Here is a 15,890-nt window from a genome sequence, read left to right as displayed (position 1 = left end):
AACTTTCATCAAGTAATATTTAAACTCATGACAAAATAATTAGCCACAGCTTGTCCTAAACGGTCTGCTGATTCTAAAGGTATATGGCATGCACAAACTTCTTGCACTGGAATGTTTTCCTGGAACAGATGTTGTTAGTTGAATTCCCTTAGCTTCATGGGAACATCAAAACAGGAGGAGGCCATTCAGCCTCTCAAGCCTGGTCTAACATTTAATAGCATCATGGCTAATTTGTAGCTTAACTCCATGTACCTCCATTTGGTCTATATTCCTTATTACCCTTGCCAAGCAAAAATTTACATACCTCAGATTTAAAATTAACAACTGATGGAGCGTCATCCACCATTTGTGGAAGTAAGCTGCAAACCCCTATTACCCTTTGTACGTGGAAGTGCTTTCTAACATCTCTCTTGAATGATCTGATCCTAATGTTTAGACCATGCACCTTGCTTCTGGAATGTTCAATCATGGAAATAGTTTATCTTTATCTCCCCTGTCTTTTCCTGGACAGACAATGGGTTTTCAGTTCTTATATTTTGCTGAAACATATAGCAAAGAAAGAGAGGGAGGGTGCAATGGACACTTGTATCTCAAGCAGTCTTTGGAAAAAAGAATACAAGCATGGACTACTTTCTAAAGGGTGAGAAAATTCATAAAGCCAAAGTACAAAGGGATCTGGGAGTGCTAGTCGAGGATTCTCTTAAGGTAAACATGCAGGTTGAATCCGTGATTAAGAAAGCGAATGCAATGTTGTCTCTTATATCAAGAGGGTTGGAATATAAAAGCAGCGATGTGCTACTGAGCCTTTATAAAGCTCTGGTTAGGCCCCATTTGGAGTACTGTATCCAGTTTTGGGCCCCACACCTCAGGAGGGACATACTGGCACTGGAGCGTGTCCAGTGGAGATTCACACGGATAACCCCTGGAATGGCAGGTCTAACATACAAGGAACAGCTGAGGATCCTGGGATTGTATTCATTGGAGTTTAGAAGGTTAAGGGGAGATCTAATAGAAACTTACAAGATAATACATGGCTTGGAAAGGGCGGATGCTAAGAAATTGTTTCCGTTAGGTCAAGAGACTAGGACCCATGGGCATAGCCTTAGAATTAGACGGGGTAAATTCAGAACGGAAATGCGGAGACATTTCTTCAGCCAGAGAGTGGTGGGCCAGTGGAATTCATTGCCGCGGAGTGCAGTGGAGGCCGGGACGCTAAATGTCTTCAAGGCCGAGATTGATAAATTCTTGATGTCACAAGGAATTGAGGGCTATGGAAAGAATGCTGGTAAGTGGGGTTGAAATGCCCATCAGCCATAATTAAATAGCGGAGTGGACTCGATGGGCCAAATGGCCTTACTTTCACTCCTATGTCTTATGGTCTTATGGTCTTATAGTCTCAACTTTTCTCGCACTGTGTTCAAAAATGCAATTGTCTTATCCCACTTACAAATTTAACCATGTGAGTTATCTCATAATGTTCTGGATACTGCATGACTCCATCCAAGCTATTGTTCCTTGAAAATGCAGAATTATTGCATTGTCTTTTCATTCAAAAAATGTCATTTGTTTAAAAGTTCAAGTTTATAGTTACATGGGTCCACATAATCCTTCTAAAAAAATAATATTTCAATTACAAATTTCCAGAACAGTGCCATTACAAAGACTGAGCATCAGATAATGGTCACAATGGAAGTCTCGCTTTTGTGGTGATAATAATGTAACAACTCAAAAATAATAATTCCTGACCTGCAACATAGTAGTTCTCAAATTTGCAATGGCAGGAATAAAGGCAGGGTATGCCTCATGCATGTGCACTTTAGAGTCATTCAGGTTGACAACACTGAAAAAGTCCCTATGGTGAATCAAGTCTGCACTGGTCAAACCAACCACCTGACTATTCTAGTCCCATTTTGTAGCACTTGGCCTATAGCCTTAGCACCACAAATGCACATCTCAATAATTCTTAATGTCATGTGGGTTTCTGCTTCTATCACCCTTACAGGCAGTGAGTTCCATATTCCCACCACTTTCTGGGTGAAAATATCTTTCCTCACATCTCTTTATCTTAGCTCTATGCCCCATGGTCATCGATCCCTTCACCAAGAGTAAAAGTCTTTTTCTAGCTACCCTACCCATGCTGCTTATAATTTTAAACATCTTAATCACACCCTCTTATCCATCTCCTCTGATCCAAGGAAAACAACCCCAGTCTATTCAATCTATCTTCATAACTGAAACTCACTAGCCCAGGCAGCATCCTGGTAAATCCCCTGTGCACTGTGATCAAGTGACCACTAGCCCAAACTTGGACATACTAAATTGACCCACAGCCAGAGAATCTGGGTCAAACAGAAACTTAAACATCAACCAACAGCTATTGGCTACAGAAAACAGCAGAAACCAAAGCCAAAGAGGTCATAGGAGTTCAAGGAGAACCAATTACAACTGGCCCGAGGTATTAAAGAAGTATTAATCAGAATTTCTGGCACCTTGACTTCCAGCCAATGCCTGAGACCATCTACTTTATACCTCCACAGCATGGCAACAATGTTCGTGCGACATCATTAGATGAATTGACACCCTCTCATAATTCTATTGGCCAAAGGCCACAGAATATTTGGGAAGGTTCAGGGTGAGAGAATAAAAAAACACACAAAAGTCATCACCTCAGTGAAGACTCGCAATAAGACACGTGATGGAATGACAAGTGGCAGCCGAAGATGATACAGGAGATGATCTTTGAGAACGACCTTCATGGAAGAGAGTGAGCCCTACATCGGAGAGGAAGGAGCTTCCAACAGCCCAGCTCAAACACAGGGAGCATTGTAGGTAATATCCTTCATCAGGCAGATAGAGTAAGTTAGAGAGTAAATATTGTGGAAATTTTGGAGATGCTCACGTGCTGTTTTCAATAAGGAATATTTTGATCATAAAATTGAATTAAACTGAAAATCGAATTCTGTGTCCCTTTGTATGCCTCACTGACCAGAACACTTGGTATTTTTAATAAATAAATAATAAAGTGTTTTTAATAAATAAACTGGTGAAAGTGTCCAAAACATGAACAGCAGCAGCATTCTCTCCAATGTAACTGCATTCCTCTTATATTGTGGATTCCAGAACTATATACAATACTTCAGCAGTGACCTAAAAGAGAATCCATTTTAAAAAAAAGTAGTGCTAGCACCTTCAGACTGCTTACACACCATAAAACAAAACCGAAAATAAAAGCAGTGCACGGTTTGTGCCACATAGCAGATTTTGCAAAGTATCATTTTCACAATAAAGGGTGAATCTACAAAGACCATGGATGACATAAGCTATGGGAAGAAATTTGGAAGAGTCACGTAAAACATTGAGTGAATCTTTTCTCAACATCAGGAACAACAAGACATATTATCCAATGACGTTCCAGACTTTGGGGTGAGAATTTCATGAATGACTAGCACGTATCCTCTTAACAGGGATTAACACTTATCATCACCCTGGTTATTATCCTATCTCATCCCATACATACGTACTCTGCTATATTACAAACCGCTGGTTGGAAACTCGATGCTGAGAGTTACTAACACGGAAGTCTGAGTGGGAATATCGTAATTCCAGCTCTCTGCTTACATCTCTGGACTTCAATCTTGGACACCTGGCACCAATAGTATCATACAGCATTGAAGCAGACTCTCGATCCAACTAGTCAATGTTGACCATGTGCCCAAACTAAACTAGTTACACCTGCCTGTCTTTGGCCCATATCCCTCCAAAATTTTCCTATTCATGCACTTATCCAAATATCTTTTAAGCTTTGTAACTGTAGCTGCATCCACCACATCTTCTGGCAATTCATTCCACACATGAACCACTCTCTGTGTAAGAATGTTTCCCCTCATTGTTGTGGTTCTGTTCGTCGAGCTGGGAATTTGTCTTGCAAACGTTTCGTCCCCTGTCTAGGTGACATCCTCAGTGCTTGGGAGCCTCCTGTGAAGCGCTTCTGTGCTGTTTCCTCCAGCATTTATAGTGGTTTGAATCTGCCACTTCCGGTTGTCAGTTCCAGCTGTCCGCTGCAGTGGCCGGTATATTGGGTCCAGGTCGATGTGTTTGTTGATAGAGTCTGTGGATGAGTGCCATGCCTCTAGGAATTCCCTGGCTGTTCTCTGTTTGGCTTGCCCTATAATGATAGTGTTGTCCCAGTCGAACTCATGTTGCTTGTCATCTGCATGTGTGGCTACCAAGGATAGCTGGTCGTGTCGTTTCGTGGCTAGTTGGTGTTCATGGATACGGATCGTTAGCTGTCTTCCTGTTTGTCCTATGTAGTGTTTTGTGCAGTCCTTGCATGGGATTTTGTACACTACATTAGTTTTGCTCATGTTGGGTATCGGGTCCTTCGTTCTGGTGAGTTGTTGTCTGAGCGTGGCTGTTGGTTTGTGTGCTGTTATTAGTCCTAGTGGTCGCAGTAGTCTGGCTGTCAGTTCTGAAATGCTCCTGATGTATGGTAGTGTGGCTAGTCCTTTGGGTTGTGGCATATCCTCAGTCCTGCTGAGGTGCACAGGGAGAAAGAACTGTTTCATTCACAATCTGAACAGTGAGAATAATGCACGATTCTTTTATGCACTGATGTCTTCTAGGAGTGATGTAGGGCTGGGAGGAGAAACGTTCAGTACTCATGCAGCATTTACACTCACCTTTTGCCACACAGAGGATGGTGCATTCATCGTAATAAGGTCCAATGTCAAAGTGCCAAGATCTGTCATTATTCCTTAGCCCTCTTTCTCTAAATGGTCTCTATCCCATGCCTGAAGGAGTATGTGAACCAGTCATCTGTACATGATGTGAATGCAGACGGCTCACATTGATAAGGATCTGCTTTGTTTCCACTGTTCTCCACGCATGCTCATTGCAAGTGTGACTGATAGATCTAGCCTGAGCAGGGATCATTCTCACTGTTGCAGCTATACAATGACAGTGCAGAGAACTGGAAGAAGATAGGATGAGTTGACAACCTCAAGAGCTGCACCAATCATGAGAGGATGTCAAATAGCTTCCACATGGAGAGGTCACAGCTGGCGAGCCCCTCAAGATGTGCAGGAGGTACAAGAGGGCCAGAGTTTTTCATCCTCATATCATTTCCTCTGGATGAAAAAGGCGCCATGCTAGTGCAGGTTGAAGAGGTTGCAGAACACTGTTATAGAATTGATGCTAACTGCTGGAGGAGAACCTGCAACATGAAGGTATAGTTGGCCATCATATCCCAGTGACCATCAAGGTGACAGCTGCATTGAGTTTTTACGTGACTGGCTCCAACCACTAGGGGAACTTGGTGGGATCTCTCAATTGTCCAGCCACAAAAGCATCAAAAATGTAAGTGATGCCATTTGTGCCGGAGCTCACTATTCCATCTCGTTCCCCATGATGAGGTCAGTGCTGTAGTCTGAGCAGTAGGATTCGGAAACCTAACTAACTTCCCAACATGCAGGATGCGATAGACTGTGCACGCGTGACTTTAAGATGCCCATACAATAATGCAATTGAATTAATTGATGGTCCATTCCATGAATTCAATTGCATTATGATCATCAGTCATGTGATCATCAGTTATCTTTCTTAGAAGTTTTTGTCTGGTACCCTGCGAGTTGCCATGATGCCTACATCCTTGAGAACTCTCATGTTCTTGCTGTGTTTGTGTGTTCAGACGCATTACAAGGCTGGTTACTGCAGAACAAGGGCTACCCACTGATGGCTTCATTGCACAACCTCGTGATTGAGGCAGAGTGCAGTTTCAATGATGCACATTCTTTGATCAGGGCCATGGTGGAGCAGATGATAGGCTTGCAGAATGTGACATTCTGCTGCTGGGAAGATTAGGTTGAGCCTTGCAGTATAATCCAAACAGAATGTGCCACACAATCCTAGCTCTGCACATTTGGAACAGGCAAAGGTGGGATGTGATGAATGCTGAGGAGCTGGCAAAGCAGGAACAGCCTTTTGAGGAGGAGAATGAGGACATTGAGCAAGAGGTACATTACCTCAAAGTGATAGATTGCAGCTGCATCAGACACCACAAGCCAGATAGGAAAGAATTGACACCTGGTTTCAGGTGATGACAGATGGGCGGCACGGTGGCACAGTGGTTAGCACTGCTGCCTCACAGCGCCAGAGACCCGGGTTCAATTCCCGCCTCAGGCTGTGTGGAGTTTGCACATTCTCCCCGTGTCTGCGTGGGTTTGCTCCGGTTTCCTCCCACAGTCCAAAGATGTGCAGGTCAGGTGAATTGGCCATGCTAAATTGCCCGTAGTGTTAGGTAAGGGGTAGATGTAGATGTAGGGGTATGGGTGGGTTGCGCTTCGGTGGGGCGGTGTGGACTTGTTGGGCCAAAGGGCCTGTTTCCACACTGTAAGTAATCTAATAAGTGCAGCGATCACTCACTAACTGTAAAATTATTGGGCCCAGAATGGCAAGCAATCTGTTCCACTTCTGTTTGTGATTTCTCTTTGTTTTTAGTACTTGTAAGTTAAGCTTTTTTTTGAGGTGAGAAAGGCATTCAGGGAAAAATATCAGTAACTCAGAGTGTTGTAATTTGGGATGTGGCTAAGGATAGCAAAGTTGCATGGCCTGGTGTTTAAACAGTGAAGAGGGGTGCATGAATGTGCAATGAGTTGTCAGCTATTCCACCTCAGTGCCATGAGAAACATTGTGTCACAGCTGCTACGCCACGATGAATGTGGAATAGCAACTCTGGTCTGCCAATGTTTGACTGGATGCATAACTGGGGTTCCAAGATGGTGCCAGGGATGCCAAAATATCCCAGCATATCCCAGTGGCAAATACTTCCTGCTACAGTGAGTGGCAGATGCAGGCTAGCAGTGGACACCAGGGGCATTATATAGACAGAATGGGTGGCTAATGAGGTGAGTTCGGGATTATATTTGTGAGGTTCACGTTCCGAGGAATCCACCAGGAATTTTAACAAAAATGACACTTTTCCAAAATCTGGTAAGATTCAGCCACAGGCTGCATACATAGCTCTAACTGCTTATTGGATAAAAATATTTGTTGACACAAGGAATGTTTGTTTACATAAGACATTGAGCATTTCCATGAAGTGTTTGCTTATGTAAGATATTGAAGATTTAAGTCCACAGTTTGCTTACATAAGACATAAAAACTTGAGAGAAATGTTAGTTTTCATATTGGATTAGTTTAATCAATGTAAAGCATTTGGAAAGTTGCTTTAGCTCAGTTTGCTGAACAGCTGATTGCAGAGCGATGGGTTCAATTCCTGCAGCTGCTGAGGTTACAATGGAACACTCTCCTTCTCAACCTCTCCTCTTGCCTGAGGCTGGTGACCCTCAGGTTAAACCACCACCAGTTGTCCCTCTCTCCTTCCAATGCTCCTGGAAGACCATGGTAACTTTACCTTCATTAGGTCTTTTGAATTAATGAGAATACAATGAGAATATGTTTTTCTTTCAATAGTGTTACCATTAATACATTGGTACCTTTATTTTATGTCATGATACTCTTAAGTGTGAATTGGCAAGAAGAGGAAGGACCAAAGGGCAGTTGAGTTGGTATAGGTGTGAGTTGGTATAGATCCTTTAAAGGGCTTTAGGACTGATTTGGGCATGAGATTATGAGTGGCCATGAGGTGGGTGCAGAGGCATAGGTTGGCATGGAGAGTGAGAGACCATGGTGGGGGTGGGGGTTGGGGAAGGGGGGTGTAATGAACATAAGGAGGCAGAGGAATCATGAGGTATGATGGGGGATGTGCACATGGATTTAGGCTAGTGTGGATGGGACATGGAGAGTGAGGGCACGAGAGTAGCTGGGATACTTTCTGTTTCAATCTTTGTTTTTAAATTTTAATTGCAGTACTGGAGCCTTGAGATAGGCCTTATCTCCAGCTTGCATCAGAAATGGTAGCTTTTTATGCACCAGCCCCACCCCAACTCCCACCAGATTGAAAATCAGAAGTGTGGATGACATCTTTTAAAGTGTCCAGGATTGCACAGCCAAGACTTCTCTTAACATGTGGACCTGACTTGAGAATGAAAATCAGGACCATTGAAAGTTGGTTTATTTTATATTAATTTATTTTATCTCATTTCACTCTGAGTCCTGTTATCTGATCATGGTATAGGTATTGGACTTGTTGGCATACCAGGTGAAAATGCAAAGTATGGTCAGGAGCAAAGGGCGGTGTTAAATTTGTATAGAGGATATAAAGAACCATGGGGATTTGGATGGAGAAGAACACTTTGATATGGAGTGTATTGTCAGCCTTTGAGGTTTGGCCAAGGGACATTAAATGGCTTGGAGGGTTTCTTTAGTGAGGTATGTCTTGGCATAGGTTCATGGGTGATCATGGATGGCAGGAAGTTGTCATGAAATAGCATGAAGAGGCATAAATGGTCCATTTAAATCCAATCAATAAGTACTTAAAATTCAGAAATGCTTTTATATTTTCTGCAATCAGAAGCTTCCTCCTGGATCTATAAAGAAACAATTGTTGGCTCACTCTCACTGTCTGTGACTTCAGTCCTTATTCTCCATTCCTGTCCACCATCCCTTCTCACCACGAGAATCTTGCTGACGTGGACTGCTCAGGAGTTTAGTTAACAATGCCTCCGTCACTTTACAGGAAATCCATTCTGTGTTAGACACAGTGCAGAAAAAGTGTTGAGTGTGCAGGGTTGAGTGTGTGAGCTGGAGAGATGTTTCATGATTTGTTTTTCTTTCTTTGTATTATAAACTTTGATACAGAGCTGCTGCACTCAGCCGACTCAATGTAGCTGCAGTTCTTCTTCCAGGGTTGCATGTGCTGACTCTGAGGGAACCCTGCTACTCCAGAATAAAAATGCAACCTGTGAGACCACTCTGTCAGGGTTGCGGGTTCTGTGCTTCTAACCTGAGAGATTGCTTATTGTTTCAACTTATAAGATTAGACATTTTGGGCGATTCACCCAGAGATGCTCTCATGGGATTTATAAAATAGCAATCATCATAAAAAGGGTAATTCTTAATATTAAGTTCAGTGGTCACGGTGTGGAAATGAAGCAGTTTCAAGTTGGTAAAAAGTTACTTTATGGTCTGACAGTAGGAGCTTTAGCTGCACTGTGTCTAACACAGAATGGATTTCCTATAAAGTGACGGAGGCATTGTTAACTAAACTCCTGAACAGTCCACGTCAGCAAGATTCTCGTGGTGAGAAGGGATGGTGGACAGGAATAGAGAATAAGGACTGAAGTCACAGAGGGTGAGAGTAAGCCAACGACTGTTCTTTCATAGATCCAGGAGGAAGCTTCTAACTGCACAAAATATAAAAGCATTACTGAATTTTAAATTCTTTTTGATTGGATTTATATGGTCCCTTTCAGAAAAATTATTATAATCTCCACTGGAGGTAAAATAAAGCTGGGGGATCTTTTTAAAAATCAATGCAACCAAAGTTTCAACAAATTTAGCACTGATCCAGTCTGTAGTGCCGTCTTGATGTGGATTATAGACCTGCTGTTTGGTCATACATCATCACATTGAGGTCTGAAACTCCTTACAATGATGTTTACTTCAGATCCAATTATTCTTTGTTGAGGGACTGAAGGTTCCTTCTAGCTGAATGAGCTCATATGGGCTAAATTATCTTCTTCCATATGGTTCTGCAAATATTTCACCTGAATAGCAGCGTCTTCAACAATGCAGCACTCCCTTAATGAAGTATTGTTTATAACTCAGAAACTTGCAACTCTGAGAATCAGACTGAAAAAAGGTGCTGCAAAAAGCTTAGAGTCAACTCTCAAGCTACTCAGCACCATATCAACTGAGACCTCTGATGAACATGTAAACCCCTGGTAATGAATTATACAGTTTTAACATTTCATGACATTATATAAGTAATAGGAAATGATTTGTTTCCAAGTTTAAATGACTTGAGATGAATAATTTAGGTTACCGTTTTACTTCAGAGCATTTTTCCTCCTGCTAGACTAAAGTTCTTCCCTTGTCAGGGCAGCTGACAAATGTCCTTGCTTTAATTTTAAATGACCCAATATCTGACAAAAATGCACGAGACAAATTTCATTGAACTAATATTTAGACATGAAGGGTTGAGCCAATTATGTTAAATATTGGGCAATGGATAAGACAATTCTGTGCCTGTTTGGCTGCACCAGCAAGAGGTCCAACCCATCTCCAAGGTTGAGATTCATTTGTTCATTCATTCACTGGCAAATTGAAGGTGGGTAATTCAACGACACCTCTGTGTACCCAGGTTGAAAGTCAAATATTAAACAAGAGGAATTAACACTTGGTTAGGCAGCTATTCGTTGGGACGATATTGTTTAAAGTGATCTCACTATTGCCTCATTTTTTTTTCATTCTGACTGAGTAGTAAGCAGATGAAAATCACTTCATATTTCTATTTTCTCTCAATGCGATAATAAAGTCAACCAAAATCTGTGACTGAGGTGGCTATAGTATCAATGCATAAATTTTCAAACCTATATATAAAACTTGGGAAGAATTAGTATCAGAAAAGATAATTTTCATTCATTCCTATAGTTGATTGCCTGAGGCAAATTGGATTTTACCAGTGCTGCCTGAATTTTTAAACTTATAATTGAAACATAATGGTAAACTCAGCACTTGTTGCTCATCAGTCAGCTCGGATCCTGTGTCGATTTATTACATTGATGGAATCTTAAAGCACAGAAGGAAGCTATTTAGCCTTCTATGATTGTGTCAGATATACGGAAGAGCTGTTCCTTTTAATCCCATACTCCATTCAGTTACCCATGATCTTGCAAATGAGTTATCTTCAAATACATATCCAAATACCTGTTGAAAGTTCCTTCCACAGAATTTGCTTCAACCATGCTTTCATGTTGTGCATTCCAGATTAAAACAACTGAGTTAATTAATTTCACATAATTTTTACCTTTTCAGCCATTTTCGAATTTATGACTTCAAGGGAGGTTAACAAACCACATGCCAGAAGAAACAGTGTAACTACAATTGCTCTATCAAAGCCCTCATAATTGTAATCCATTTATTATGGTGCCTTCTTAAGCCTTCTCTGTTATAAGGAGCTTCACCATTCTATTTACATAATCTTAGTATCATAATGACATGCCTCCTCTGCACTTTCTTGCAGGTATTCACATCCTTATTGATGTATGATGCATTGACTTGTACATAATGGACTGGATTGGCCAGATAATCATTTGCAATGTAGATGGGAGTTGTGCATTGAGAACTGTGGAATCCCCTCCTGGCAGGCTTTAAGGGCATGGCATGGGAATTTGAAAATTCTGATGGGCAATTGCCCTAAGCCCGGATTCCCACTGAAAGTTTTCATTTAAATCAGAGATTTCAGAGGGTTCTACTTTCATTAATTAAGTAGCTACTCTGGAAAAGTTACATTGTTAATGCCTATTTACCTCCAATTTACATCACACATGCCAAGTTCACCTCTTGAAGATCACTTAAACTCTCTAAACCCTGATCTGACACTGCTCTCTCCCAAGGACCCAGGACCCTTTCTGCTACCATACCTAACAACCCCCTCTCCCAGCTTCCACACTGTGCATCCCCCTCCCCATGTCTGAGACCTGACAACTTACTGGGATCACATAGACTCATAGAGAGAGATACTGCATGGAAACAGATCCTTTGGTCCAACTCGTCCATGCCAGCCAGATATCCTAAATTGATCCAGTGCCATTTGCTAGCATATGGCCCATATCCCTCTAAATCCTTCCTATTCATATGTCCATCCAGATGCCTTCTTAATGTTGTATTTATACCAGCCTCCAACACTTCCTCTGGCAGCTCATTCCATACAAGCACCACCCTTTGCATGAAAAAATTGGCCCTTAGGTCCCCTTCAAACTTCTGCCTCTCATCCTAAACCTATGCCCTCCAGTTGTGGACTCCCCCACCCCAGGGAGAAGACCTTATCTGGCCCTTCCTTTACCCCATTCAATGTCCCCTTACCTTCTCCGGAAATTCCCTACTTCAAACCTAATCTCCTTCTCCATGTGCTCCAGATCCAACCTGCGTTCTCTCCCTCTGGACCTGACACCCTTGCTCTGCTGCCGATCCAGACCCCATTCCCCCTCTGCTGGACCTAATCTGCCAAACAACTGCCCCACCCCCATCTCCCCACTGGACCTGATGTCTCCAACCCTCCCTGACCCACTCTAAGCGTTTCATCACTTAGCTGCTCCCCTTGCTACATTTTGTCTAAACATCTGACACATAACTGAACAGACCACTGCAATCATAAAAGCATATTTTTCTAACTCTTTGTCTCCTTTTCCTTCAATACTGACGCAATCAGATTACCACAATCGCTCTAATACCTCATACTTCTATTTTCTGTTGAAGTCTTTTTTGAGGTACTTAATCAAATACTTTCTTGAACTCCATTTCTAAAAATTGCACTGTAAAAAAATCTAAATGGAATATTCTATCTTTACTATGACAAAAATGATCTGAAAGGTTAATTAGAGATTAATGAGAATTGTGTGCAGGACTTCAGGCACTTTATATAACTGTTAAAGACATTACTCTCACAACACCTAAGGATCTAAACGTATTTCATTTCATTCACACAGCAGGAATCTTAACTCAACAGATACTGGGAAATCTCCTTCACTCACATCAAAAGGTAGATGTATAACTCCAGGCAGTGGCCATGATTGATGCTTGAGTAAATCTATCTCAATGACCTCTTTGTGTCTCAGAGGGGCAGCATACTCACTAACTCACTCATATTGGTGTTTGGCGGTTGCACAAAATGGGCAATAACAACTACGTGGATAACAAAATCAGTTAGGTTGTGAAAGGGAACCCGTTACTGCTGAAATCAAATTTTTTCTTGGGTTTTCAATGATTTATCTCTACAACAAGAATCAATTTGGATTTTCAAACTCTAATCAAGCTTAACAAGAAAAAGTTGAACTCATTTCTTGGGAGAAAGTTGCAATCTTATTGTTTTCACAGAGAAACCCAATTCTCTAATCTAAATGCTATAGATTCCTGTAGTTTATACATAGAAGTCGGTTGTTTGTGTGACTGCACTTTGTCTTTCTGTAAATAGGAGAATTCACATGGGAGCATGCATGTAAGAATTTGCATTCATAAAAGGAGTTTTCATATTCTTAGGATGGCTCAAATCAATTTGCAATCAATGAATAACTTTTGAAATATAGCCGCAACTTTAATATAGGCAGAAAATTCAGTACTGAAGACAATGGAGCGTAGACTTGTACGGGTGTAATGTGGTCTGTTTCAAATTTATTTTGTTCCATTTGGGAATTGGAGTTGAAATTCAGCATTTTGTAGAGATGCTACATGCAATATTGAGGTTATTAATGCATGAGCATTGTTGAAACTATAAGACCATAAGATGCAGGAGTAAAAGTAAACAATCTGACCCATCAAGTCTGCTCCACTATTCAGTGGGATCATGGCTGATCTGATAATCCTCAACTCCTCTTTCTTGTCTTATCCTCATATCCCTTGATTTCCTTACTGATAAAAATTGGTATATCTTATCCTTGAATTTGCTTTAACAACCCAGCATTGACAACCCTTTATGGTAAAGAATTCCATTGATTTACCACCCCCAACAGAAAAAAATCCTTCTCATCTCTGTTTTATATGGTCGTTCCCTTATTCTAAGAGTATGGCCTCTGGTCCAAGACTGTCCCACAAGTGAAAAAAAACCTCTAAGCAGTTACCCTGTTAAGTCCCTAAGAATCTGTTATGTTTGAATAAGGTTTCTCATTCTTCTAAACTCCAATCATTACAAGCTTAATTTACTCAATCTCTCATCTTAAGAAAATCTCTCCATATGTAAGATCAACTGAGTGAGCATTCTTTGGAATACCCCCAATGTCAATATGTCTTTTTGTAGATAGGAGAACAAAACCTGTTTGCAGTATTCCAGCTGTGGTCTGTCTTGCATAAAGTGAAAAGAAAAACAAGTGGTAGAGAAACTCAACAAGCCTTGTAACAGAGAAATAGAGTTAACATTTCATCTCCAATAAGAATCTTAGAGAAATAGAGTCATAGAGATGTACAGCATGGAAACAGACCCTTCGGTCCAACTTGTCCATGCCGACCAGATATCCCAACACAATCTAGTCCCACCTGCCAGCACTCGGCCCATATCCCTCCAAATCTTCTTCAGACTATTTCAGATTTTTGACATCCATAGTATTTTGTCCTTATTGCATGTTCTGACTTTAGCAAGACCTCCCTTCTGTTCTACACTAGTACCTTTGAATTAAATGACACAGCTCTTTTGTCTTGCCTACTCGTTGCTGAACTTGCACAATAGATTTTTGAAATTCATGCACAAGCACCCACTTTGCTACAGCTGTCTCATGTCTTTCTCCATTTAAGTAATATTCAGCTCTTTTATTCTTCCTGCTAAGGTACATGTACCATCACATTTTCTTACATTATATTCTACTGTCAAGTTTTTAAGTAGATAGGCAGGAAGCTGGAAGAACACAGCAAGCCAGGCAGTATCAGAAGGTGGAGAAGTCAGGGTTACACCTGAAACATTGACTTCTCCTTCTCCTGATGTTGCCTGGCTTGTTGTGTTCTTCCAGCCTCCTGCCTGTCCACTTTGGATTCCAGGATCTGCAGTGTTTTTTGTCTCTAAACAAGTTTTTAAGTAGTATTTTGTGTGGTACCTCTTCAAATACCTTTGGAAATGTGGTGGTGCTTGTGTCCAAAGGCAAGGTTAGTCTATGAGATGGTAGAGGAAAGATGGTGGCATCAACCTTTCAGAACACAGAAGATCATTGACACTTTCCTCCACTGCTTGTATTCCATCTGACCATGGAGACAGCACAAATTCTTGCAGCAGTCAATGTCCAGGCTGACTCCATTTCATGCCTTGGCCTCCTCTGGTGGTCCACCAAGTTGAAGATGACCATCCTCCCAGCTACCTGTCTGCCAGGACATCCATATCCTTATTTAGAAATTGGTTTCCAAGCAACATTCTGTGATGTTTTGGCTCCCTAAGAAAACAGTGTGTGAGGTGGTTGCTAGCTTGCATCGTCTGAAGTGGTGTGTAGATGAACTTTAAATTTGGTGTCAGCGGCTCTTATGCATAAAGGTTTGAGCGGTAGCAGGAAAATTTTGCTTCTCTGCCATATGATGGCACGAGAAAGAGGTTGGTTACACAATGAATTTTAGGAGCAAAAGATCATGTGAAAAATGATACCTGCCATGAAACTCACTGAAAAAACTTGGAAAATCCAGCCCTTATACATGACTCTCAAGGAATATGCCGTTGTGGGAGATGATCAGCCATAGGCTAAAATGGAGGAGCTGGCTCAAGGAATTAAATGGTCTACTTCTGCTCCACTGTTCCAATGCTTTCATAACATCTCCCCCACCCACATGAATAAAAAAAATGTAATAGCCAATGTGTGAAGCAACTGTTCTCGTCTAATTTCTCACATTGTCACTTACCTAATAATTGGGCAGAAATTGTACACCCTAGATAATAAAACAAAGTCTGTTTGCTGAACTGACTTGTGAGATTAAAAAATGAATATCTGTCATAAAGACCAAATGATTGTGAGTAATGTTTTTCACTACTCTTGCTTAAAATTATTCATGCTTTCAGCCTGTTCAGACTCCACAAGCAGCCATTTCCAAACATTCACCAGCTTCTATGAGAAAGCAATTATTCCTCTTCAGTCACCTCCTCTTCTGATTTTCATTTGCAAGTACTTGTTAAATATTGGGCTGGATTGGTCTGTACTCAATGGAGTTTAGAAGGATGGAGGCGGGGGAGGAGGATCTGATTGAAACTTTCAGAATATTGGGAGGTCTAGATAGTGTGAATGTGGTGAAGATATTTTCACTAGTAG

This window comes from Chiloscyllium punctatum, chromosome 3 (assembly GCF_047496795.1).
Source record: "Chiloscyllium punctatum isolate Juve2018m chromosome 3, sChiPun1.3, whole genome shotgun sequence".
Classification (NCBI taxonomy): Eukaryota; Metazoa; Chordata; class Chondrichthyes; order Orectolobiformes; family Hemiscylliidae; genus Chiloscyllium; species Chiloscyllium punctatum.
This window is presented reverse-complemented; position numbering follows the sequence as displayed.